The 10000-nt window shown below is 32.8% G+C and overlaps 1 protein-coding gene across 8 annotated transcripts in view; it reads left to right on the top strand.

Annotated features, from left to right (window-relative positions):
* rho-5 (rhomboid-5) overlaps positions 1–10000 on the top strand; it is a 243629-nt gene that overhangs the window by 148448 nt on the left and 85181 nt on the right. The window lies entirely within an intron of this gene.

The following is a 10000-nucleotide window of genomic DNA, read 5'->3' as shown; positions in this document are numbered from 1 at the left end:
CATTGTTTCGATACTTAACTCGAAAAGTAAATCCTTCTTTTTCGGTATCAAGTACGTCTGATCGATCAAGTCTCGTATACAATTCTTCAGTTGTCTTTTTATTTTTGTATTTTATTATTTGTTGTTATTCGTTGATTTCTTTTTTTGTTCGTTTGTTCGTTTGTTTGTTAGTTTTCACGTTATCTTTATTTTTTCTTTATTCATTTTTTTAAATAAAATTGACAAATCAATCCATAATATCGTACTCGTGAAACAATGATAACTTTGATATCGTTCATTTTAAATATGAACGTGACAGTCTAAGTGGGGTGGTATGAATTAGGGTAAGACGGCCTGGAAAGAATTTTAAATATTTATACTTTAAAAAAGGCAACTTATCCTATGTATTTTTATATTTCTACTTTACGAATATTTAAGTTATCTCCTATAAGCATTATCAACATCATCTCACTCCCATCACTCATATTTTGTAGATATACGTTGATATTTGTTCAATTTCATTACGTTTTCTTGATATAAAATTATATCATAATTATTAATTCATATTCGAATAAATTAATATTAAATAAACTATCAATACAGTATTTATATATGTATAAAATTATAATATATTTATATGTACAAATTAGAATATATATATATATATTTATTTATATTTATATATACATATTTATAGTATAGTTATATTATAAAGTTTACATTATATAATTTTTCTCTCTTTCGTTTTTCTTTTTCTTATTTTTTTCTTATCTTTATTCGTAGACACGAAAAAAATTAGGTTGTCACATCGTTTCATAACTTCGTTCAAGTAAACTTTGTTTAAACGGACGAGAAATCTCTTCTTACCTTTGTTTCGAATATCTTACATTTAAACATGTCTCATTTTGTTTGAGAGAAAGAAAAAATGAGAGAGACAGAGAGACAGACAGACAGAGAGAGAGAGAGTGAGAGAGAGAGAGAGAGAGAAACAGTAAGTTTAAAAAGGAATAAAAAGAGAAAGGAAAACCCAAGGATACTAACACCTCGGTTATATACATACGTATACCATGGCAGAAGACAAACGGAAGCGTAATTTCGAAACTTTCTCGCGTTCGAAGGGAGGGTTTGCCCGTAACAAATTATGCTTCTAATCAACATCCGGCTCGACTCGACTCGGCTCCTCCAGTTTCCCGTATATTCGCATTAGTTTCATGCCGTTCAAAACTTTCCCTGCGTCGTGAAAACGTGACAACGATACTTCGCGATTAACGAGTATGAGTTGAACGAAACGACAAGAGCATACTGTTCTCTCTCTTTCTCTCACACACGGATACACAGATACGCACACACAGAAATACACGCAGCATTCAGACGCATACGTAGAAAAAGACGGAACAGAAGTCAAAGCTAGAGAACTGTTAAAATTATTGAGTTAAACTAGACTAGACAAAATGTAATAATATTAGAAATTTGTTCAACGTAAAAATAATTATCGTATACTATACTCGTTGCCTTACTTTTCATTATAGTTAATCATTCTATCGAGAAGCATTAGTTATTCATCGAATGAATTTTCTTCGGTACTTCATTTATTCTCCTTTTTCGAAGGAAAAAGATAGAACTAGAGACAGATAGAGACGAAGAGAGAAAGAGAGAGAGAGAGAGAGAGAGAGAGAGAGAGAGAGAGAGAGAATAAAGGAAAGGTAAAATGACGTCGCATAGTAAGAAGATTTCGATCGTCTTTGAAACTCCCTAAGATGCCATTTGCGATGGTACTTGTTAAAGGTGTGACAGTAGTAAAGAGGGTAGTAGAGAATAGGAGTGTGGGTGAATTATGAAGTTCGACTAGACTCCTTTCTATATCCCTATTTCATTCTCCCTCTCTCTCTCTCTCTCTCTCTCTCTCTTCCTCCCTTCCTCTTCCTTTTTCCTCTTTTCCTCTCTCTCTCTCTCTCTTTCTCTCTCACTCTCTCTCTTTCTCTTTCTTTCTCTCTTTCACCTATCTCATAGTAACGTCGAGAGAACAAAGGGAAAGCTTTGTACGGAAATCCAACGAAGGGAGATTCTCTAAGTCGGTCCCTGTCTCTGGCCCTTCGTCTCAAGGGTCTTCCCTACTCTCTATCTTCTATATCTATCTCTTTATTTCTCTCCCTCCCTTTCTCTCTCTCTTTCTCTCTCTCGAATTCGAGCTTAAATATGCCGACTACGGAGAATATTTAAGGAGCGCCATCTCTACTTCCTCTTAAATCTTTTTCTTTCTCTTTTTCTCTCTCTCTCTCTCTCTCTCTCTCTCTCTCACTCTCTCTATCTATCTCATTTTCTCTCATCGTTTCTTATGTTTGATAAACAGTATGGTAATCGCCAAAACGTATTCTTGTCCCTCTAAAAACCTCTTCCACCTCTCTTTTTCTATCTGTTTTCTCTTCGATCGATCGAAAAGAAAAAAAGAAAAGTGATGGAGTAAGGGCGCAAAATGGGGGAGGGGAGAGGGAATAAAAAGTTCACGTTATCGTAGTCATCACTTCCGGATGGTCCTAAATCACGCTCGATAAAATCTAGCTCTGATGGCAATTTCCAATTGAAAGCTTTTCGTTCGTGGGTCCGATGACCGTATGGTGAAAAATCTCTTCCACGTTGTTCCTACCAACTCAACCCTTCTCACTTTCTCTCTCTCTCTCTCTCTCTGTCTTTCTCTCTCTATTCTATCCTCGTTTCTCCCGTTTATTCGTTTTCGTTAGTAGAATTTTTGGTGGGTCGCTGGAATCAGCCAGTGACCAATTTCAATGGTGAATAAAAGACCGAAAGGGTGAAAAAATAATCGATTTCGTGAAACTGTTTTCCCTATATTCACTATATTCACTATCTCTCTCTCTCTCTCTCTCTCTCTCTCTCTCTTTCTCTCTCTCTCTGTTCTCTCTCGCCTTCTCTCGTTTTTCTTTCTTTCTTATTTACTCGCCGAGCTTTACTCGGAACGATCGTAACCAGAAATTTTTCTTCCTTTTCTTTCTGTCTTTCTTTTTTTTTTTTTTCTTTTCTTTCTTTTCATCCCTCTCCTCCTCCTCCTCTTACCCGCCTTTCTGTTGCTTTCCCCCTTTTTTTTTTATTTTTTTTCGTACTCCTTGTTCCTTTTTCTCTTTTCCTTTGTCCTTTTTTCTTTCTTCATTTCTTGTTTCTTTTTTTCTTTTTCTTTTTCTTTTTTTTTTTTTCGAACGATCGCGATCCAAGCGGAAACAAAATTGCCGCTCTTATTGCTAATTAGAGCGGACGAAACGTACGACGTAGAGAGCTGTTCCCGACGTATTAATTAACCTGCGATATAGCGTGCGTAAAGTTTGCGCTTGAAATTTTGCGTTCGGATTACTGCAATTAGTAGTAGGTTTCTCGAGATAATACGCACTACCTGAGTGATAGAGAAAGAGAGAGAGAGAGAGAGAGAGAGAGAGGGAGAGAGAGAATACAATAACATGGAACATAATATTTATTTATTTCTACGTATATATATAGTATGAATCACTATTATATATATATAGTATGAATCACTAGAGATATATATAATTAAAATATGGAAGAAATATATATATATATATATATCTCCATGTGTATATGCGTTTGTGTGTGTCTGTGTGTATGTGTGTATATATATATAAACATAAATAAAGTTTAATGAATAACAATAAGAAAAATTTGATACGCTAAGCAAAGTACTACGTACAAATAATTGAAAATAATTAATTATTGAAGATAATGAAAAAAAAAGAAAAATATGCGTTTGTTATATTGAGTTAAATATAATAAATATAGAAGAATATTATTAATTTAATCGTACAGCACTTGGAAATAATTTCTCTCTCTCTCTCTCTCTCTCTCTCTCTCTCTCTTTCTCTCTTTGCCTCTTAAAGGAAATAAATATAAAAGTAAATATCTATTTGAAACTCGCAAAGATATAATAGATAGATATTTTTTTAATATAAAAAGTCAAGGAATTTCACAAATAACAAAGAAGTCAATAGGAAGAATACGACAGAAATATTTCGTTCGATGTCAAGATAAAAAGATAAAAAGAAAGAGAAAAATAGAGAGAAAGAGAGAGAGAATATAAAGACAGATAAATAAAAAATATTAAGCGATAAATAAATATAGAAAAAAAAAATATATATATATATATATATGTAGATGATGGAAAATGATGACGAAGAGACAAATTATTGGGGTTGGGATGGGGAATGGGTCGGGGGGAGGTTAATGTAAAATAATAAAAATTGAGAAATACGGAAGAAAAAAGAAAGAAAAGAAAAAAAAATAGAATATAAGAGAAAAAAAGGGACCAAAGAAAAAGGATTATATAAACGGAGAGAATATGTAGTATTACGATGGGTCGCTTCCGAGATTATCGAGTTTGAGGATGACAACGATGATGCTACCCGGATGACATTTTCTGTATCACTCGAGTTGACATGGGTTAAACGAAGAGAGAAAAGCTGCTATCGTCATCCATTTTCGAAAGAATATTGTTTATATGGATCTTTCCACGGGTTTGCTACGTCGACGCGTCGTGTAATCCGTGCGAATGAAAAAGAGGAAGGGAATGAAAGAGAGAGAGAGAGAGAGAGAGAGAGAGAGAGAGAGAGAGAGAGAATGAGAGAGAAAGAGAGAGACAGACAGACAGACAGACAGAGAAAGAGAGAGAGACAGACAGACAGACAGAGAAAGAGAGAGAAAGACAATGATATAGATAGAAGTACAAATAAAGAGAGAGAGAGAGAGAATTGATATGGCGAGCAAATACAATACTATTTTTCAAAGATACCAAATGGAACGCGTTGCCTCGTTATATTTTGACGTAGAAGGGAACGGATGAGCGATCGACTCTAAAAGGAATGACGTGTAGGGTCCTAGTCTGATACTTTGAAATCGTTCAAATTCACCGTGAAAATATATTTATATTTCTGTTGCGCAAAAGCTCGTCCGCACGGTCACTCGTCGGAGCCATCAAATACATTTCTCACGTTTAAATGTAATTTTCTTTAGTTTGTTTGTTTGTGTGTGTGTGTGTGTGTGTGTGTGTGTTCGGGGAAGGAAAGAGAAAAAGAAAAAAAAAAACAAAAAGAAAAGAAGAAGATAAAAGGGCAAATTAATTTAATAGATAATGCGACGGTGATATAACGATAACCTTTTATTGTTCTTATCTACGAATCAATTGGAAAATTCTTTTTTTTTTTTATCTCTAATTTAAACCTTAAACTTCGTTATTAATTGACGTTTACATAAATAAGCAGGATATATATTCAATTTTTTCAGATGTCTTTACAATTAAGTTATTCCTGCAGTTATTGCTAATTCTAATATCGGCTAACTTTCTTTTTGTTCTTTTCTTCTTTTCTTTTCTTTTCTTTTCTTTTCTTTTTTTTTTCTCTTTTAATTTTCTTCCACCGTTAATATAGATTACGGATATAACTTAAATCAACGAACATATATAAGTACACATATGTAATAGATTTTTAAGGGAATATTTGTTAAAATAACACGTTTTGTTTTGAGATCTTTTCTCTCTCTCTCTCTCTCTCTCTCTCCCTCTCTTTCTTTCTTTATCTCTTTTGAAGAACCGGGGAAAGGAGAGAGGAGTAGGAACAGTGGTTTGGCGGTAAAGAAGAACAGAAATAAATGAAAAAAAAAAAAAAAGGAAAAAAATAAGTAAATAAATAAATACGTAAATTTCTTTCTTTTTTTTTTTTCTATTTTCTTTTTATCATTTTTGCCCTAAACACCAAAGCTAGGGTAGTTTATAAGCGGAAGTAGTTGCGGTCGGTTATGAACAGACAGGGTCGCTTTCAGAAAACTCACATTTACGATATATATACATATATATTCTACTATGGTGCGACCACGTATCCTTCCTCTCTTTCCTCTTCTCTTTACTCATCCTTTCTCTCTTTCTCTTATTCTCTCGTTCCCTCTTCCTTTCTATCTCTGTCTCTCTTTCTTCCTCGCATGTGCTTCCTACATTTACCAAGCGTATCTTCGTGAAAGCGAAGGAAACTGCAACGACCGTTTTATACATTTTTGACGAAGAACTATTTCACTCTCTACTCATCCTTCTTTTCAAGCTCTTCTTATATACTCACTTCTCTCTCTCTCTCTCTCTCTCTCTCTCTATCTCTCTATCTCTCTATCTCTCTCTCTCTCTCTCTCTCTCGCGTGTTTTCTCTCGCTCTTACTTTTTTTCTACGTGCTTCGTCACGACGACGTAGTAATTTCTAAAATATCGTTCCAAAAACTTTTACAGAAGACTAAGGAAAAAAAGAGTAAGATGTATCTCTCTCTCTCTCTCAAATGAAATGCTCTTCCCTTGACAGTCGAGAAGAAAAGGAGGACACATAAAAAAAAGAAAAGAAAAAGAAAGAGAGAGAGAGAGATGAAGGGAGGTAGAGAACAAAAAAAAGAAAAGAAGGAAGAAAAGGAAGGAAGGAAGGAAGGAAGGAAGGAAGGATCGATTTAATAGTTGAGAAAATAGTAGATCTTTTTTAAAGTCAATGTCGCGAAAAGCCGATTTTACGTATAAGGAAGATTGGCCGTAGGTAAAAAAAAAAGAAAAATAATTGATGAAACAATCAGCGGCACAGTATGCACATCTTATGCAATTCCTTTTTTTCTCTTCCCTTTTCTTTTTTTGTTCTTTTCTTTTTTTTTTTTCTTTTCCTTTTTTCTTTGTTCTTCTTTTTTTCTTTCTTTTCCTCTTCTCGTTGTGTTCTTTTTTTTTTTTGTATTTCTTTTTCTTTGTTTTCTTTCCTTTTTTTTCTTTTTGTATTTTTTACTTAGCATTTAAAATAAATCTTCTTCTGCGGTAAGTTAAAGGGAACGAGGAGGGTGTAATTTATCAGGGAGGAAGTGAAGGAGCGAGAAAGAAGCGTGAAAAATTTTACTGGAGTTCTCACTTACAATTCTTTCTCTCTCTCTCTCTCTCTCTCTCTTTCTTTTTTTATCTTTACCTCTCTCTCTCTCTCTTTCTTTTTTTATCTTTACCTCTCTCTCTCTCTCTCTCAGCTCGCATTTGCATCTTAATATTAGATTACAGCTACGAAGGTACAGTATCAATGAGAGAGAGAGAGAGAGAGAGAGAGAGAGAGAGAGAGAAAGAGAGAGGCAGATAGGAAAAATAAGAAGAAAACAACAGAATGTTTTTTATACATGACTTCCTGAATTTTGGATCAGCTTGGGATTGCTTGTATTTTTATCTGATAATTGTGGTTTTTATAATAATCTCTCTTACTCTCTCTTACTCTCTCTATCTCTCTCTCTCTCTCTTTTGCATAAGCTTTTTGAGTAAATGTATGAATTATTCGAATATTCGATTTTATCGTTATAAAGAAAGAAAAAGAAAAATCTTGAATTCGTAAATTTTCTCGATCGAATAATATAATTATCCTTGGGTATCGATAATATTATCGATTATTTTTGAAACGTTCTTTTCTAATTAATTCGATATCGTTTTCTAATTAATAAAACAAATCGATCTCGTTTTTTGATTAATCGGTTACGATCAATCAACGGAAGAATTTAAACAACTAATTCTTAAAACTCAATATATAGTTTATATAGTTTCTATCTTTGTAATTTCGAACTAATTGATTGATATATCTTCTCTGTCATTTTTTTTTTTTTTTTTTTTTTTTTTTTTTATTTAATTGAAAATATTTGTAAACATTTAACGATGTTGTTACTTCATAACGAAATCATGCATATACACACACACACACACACACACACACATACACACATGCATATATATATATATATTTTTTTTCTTATTGATCACAAAATTAATTACAAATTTATATCTATAGATTATTAACGTTTAACTCGTAGATACAGATTTTATCTTAGAATAAATTATATATTATAAATTTTATAATTATCTAAATTTTTTTTTTTTTTTTTAATGATATATTTTATTTGGCATATATATATGTTCATTAAAGCACGAATAATATGATGTTATATAATGATAAATTGGATTTTATTTCGTAAATGATGTCTACAATAAGAAAATTTAATTTACATTCAATAAACGTTAATTATGATTTTGAAAGTCGTCAAGTTTCCATTTTGGCCATTGTGTGCATTATAAATTTCACGATTTACATAAATATTTTTCCTTTCGTTTACTTTTTTTTTTCTCTTTTTGTTTTTTTTATTTATTATTTTTTTCCTTTCTTTCTCTTAAAACCCAAAAAAAATTTCGAATAATCGACGTGAACGACATAAGAATGATTAAATTGTTCTATTATATTATATCTATATATCGAAATTATATAGATTGTTGATACGATCGTCGTCGATCTTAAATCATTTATCCTAATAAGAAGAAAAAGTGATGGAAGAAGAAAAAATTGTCGAGAACACTAATTCTCCTTTAAAAAAAAAAAAAAAAAAAAAAAAAAAAAAAAAAAAAAAATCTCACCTTTAATAAAATCCCTAAAAGAATGGTGGAAAACAACTTATCGGGACATTAAAAATCCATTTGGCATTTACATTATTCTTTGATCGATAGAATGAAAATTCATACGGATTACATTTTGTTTTGATTTTTAATCTACCTGACTATATCGTTTAAATAAAATCCTATCGTATAGATTGACTTTATGAAAAAATCGATCTATGAAGGAAGAAAAAGTTCGCAGAAGGAAAAATAGAAAAATTATAGAATTTTCTTTCGCTAATACACATACAAAGTATAATGATACACAGACGTGTTATTCTTCAAAGAAATTCAAAACTTGTGCGACACACAAGTAGTATGTTTCCATATACATACATATATGCGGGTACACACACAGGCACACACACATATTATATATATATATATATATATATATATATATATATATAAAGTGTATCGCGTGACGTGGATATATAAGAGGGAGGGTAACGCGTAAGTGGTGAGAAGAAAAAAAAAAAAGGAGAGAAGCTCTGTTCCAACGTCGCTTGATAATTTACTCGGGGCACGATAAGACACTTGTGACAAATGAGGAAGAAAGAGGAGAAGTAGAGAAAGAAAGAAGGACGGAAAGAAAGGCAGAGAGAGTGAGAGAGAGAGAGAAATAGAGATAGAGAGAGAGAGAGAGAGAGAGAGAGGATGAAAGCCACGACGACGAAGAAGAGAGTTTACGACGACCCTAAGGGGTGAGGGTGAAAGGGTGTACTTTTGGCGAGAGAAGCCAGGGTTAAAGGAGGACAAGGAGAGTCTGAGAAAGCGTGAGAGAGAGAGAGAGGTAAAGATAAAAAAAAAGAGAGAGAAAGAGAGAGACGATGACTAGGAGTGGTTGCCGTGACACGAGGTAATTACACGGCAAAGTCTGCAGATAGATGAACGTTCATCTGGCAAATTAGTAAAGTAAAACGAAAGCGAGACTATCTTTTTCTCTCTCTCTCTCTCTCTATCTCTATCTCTATCTCTATCTCTATCTGTATCTCTATCTGTCTCTTTCTTTCTCTCCCTCTCTCTTCCCCTCTCTCTCTCTCTCTCTCTCTCTCTCTCTCTCTCTCTCTCTCTCTCTCTCCCTCTTTCTCTCGCTCTCTCTCTCTTTTTATTTCTCTTTATCTCTTTCTCTCTTTCTCTTCTTCTCTATTTCTTCCTATCTCACTTTGAACGAACCATTTCAAGTTTCTTACTGCGATAAAGAAAATTCTTTTTCGATAAATCCGAATGAATTTGTCTTATTCTCTCTCGATAGATTCGAAATAAATCACGTTTTCTTTCTGTGATGTCTTTTTTGTTTTGTTTTGTTTTTCGTTTTCTTTTATCATTATTTTGTTTTTCCTTTTTTCTTCTTCTTCTTCTTCTTCTTCTTCTTCTTCTTTTGTCTTTTTTTTTTTTTTTATTTTTATTTTTATTTTTTATTTTCAAAACTCCTGCTTTATTTATCGACAATTTTATCGCGCGAACGAGTAAGGATCTTCTCTCTCTCTCTCTCTCTCTCTCTCTCTCTCTCTCTCTCTGTTTCTCTCTCTGTTTCTCTCAATT

Source organism: Vespa mandarinia, chromosome 1, assembly GCF_050613455.1.
Source record: "Vespa mandarinia isolate Hongniang chromosome 1, ASM5061345v1, whole genome shotgun sequence".
Classification (NCBI taxonomy): Eukaryota; Metazoa; Arthropoda; class Insecta; order Hymenoptera; family Vespidae; genus Vespa; species Vespa mandarinia.
Note: the sequence above shows the minus strand (reverse complement) of the source record. Positions and strands in the feature narration are given on the sequence as shown.